Raw genomic sequence first — 1,494 nt, 5'->3', positions numbered from 1 at the left:
TTTTACTGAGTTGGAAAACAAACTTAACGGGTGCATACTGCCACCTGGAGTTTATTATTTTACTGAGTTGGAAAACAAACTGAATGGGTGCATACTGCCACCTGGAGTTTATTATTTTACTATGAGTTGGAAAACAAACTGAACAGATGCATAGTGCCACCTGGAGTGTGTTGTTTGAATGGGTAGAAAGCCAAGGTTGGCTGTTTACAGCCAGCTGCAGTTATGGAATGTTTTCTCACGAGTATAATTCATTGGCTGATCCCTCCTGGTGACCTGGATGGAATTATATGATCCTTCCTTAACAACTAGACGGGTGGGTTGGTAAGCAACAAAACCGACCCGTACAATAAAACCAATGGGTGCACAACCATGTGGCAAAACAGATGGGGTTGGGTTAGGTTGTTGACATGTATATCTATATTTTGTCTCTACATATTTATTGAAAACCGAAACACATTTTCACAATGAGCACTTGTCTCTCAAATACATTGCTACAGTTCTTTGTTAGCTAGCTAACAATATTTTTGCCATATTAGCATAGACTTCACGAGTCAAAACACCACAAACCAGACATGGTAGCAATGACAATGAGTTGAAACGAGCCACCATAGATTCCTCACATGGCAGCTTGCATAATTTTTGTGACGTTATCAACCAACCCGTCGATAGGAAGTCCCACCCAGTACTTCAAAATGGTGAAAGTCCTCAATGGTGCAGCCCATGCTAAAATATGCTTTTTGGGCATTAGAATTCTCCATCTAAAGCTATGGGTAAACAACAGACTGCTGCAACCTGACTGAGCTCCATACGCAACCTCAGGAAGTAGAAATAGCCACTAGCATTGTGTTATATTAAGACATATTTTCTACGTTTTTATTTTGTTGCATTGGGACATCAGAGGGTGAATGTTGTAAGGAATAATAGCGCCCTCTGACAGACCGTGAGGCTGGCCAACAATTTGCTCCCGGCCTCCCACCAGGCTTCTTCTACAGTAGGCTACAAATTCAACGCAAAAGCAAACATCCACAAAAAATCCTTAATTCCATATATATTTTTAAAAAATGTATTCATTTATCTATTATCGGTGTTCAGTAAAGTCTCGGTGAAATATAAGATATTACAGTTTTTAATATATCGTTGGTAGGATAGTCTTAATCGCAGATTGTTTAGTTTGTTTTCCAATGATAGCACATTGGCCAATAATTCCGAGGGTAGTGGTGGTTTACCTACTCATCTGTGAATTTATACAAGGCACACCACCCTCCTCACCCTTTTTCTACTCTTTTCTTCACACTGACAAGGATTTGGGCTTTTTCTTGACAAAGCAGTATATCCTTTGCATCGGACATATTAAAGAAAAATCTTTGTCCAGTTCGAGGTGAGTTATTGCTATTTTGATGTCCAGAAGCTCTTTTCGGTCATAAGAGACGGTAGAAGCAACAGTATGTACAAAATGAGTTACAAACAATGCGAAAAAACAAAATAACACAGTTG

The sequence above is a fragment of the Oncorhynchus mykiss genome, chromosome 1, assembly GCF_057628025.1.
Source record: "Oncorhynchus mykiss isolate SJ-2025 chromosome 1, ASM5762802v1, whole genome shotgun sequence".
Lineage (NCBI taxonomy): Eukaryota > Metazoa > Chordata > Actinopteri > Salmoniformes > Salmonidae > Oncorhynchus > Oncorhynchus mykiss.
This window is presented reverse-complemented; position numbering follows the sequence as displayed.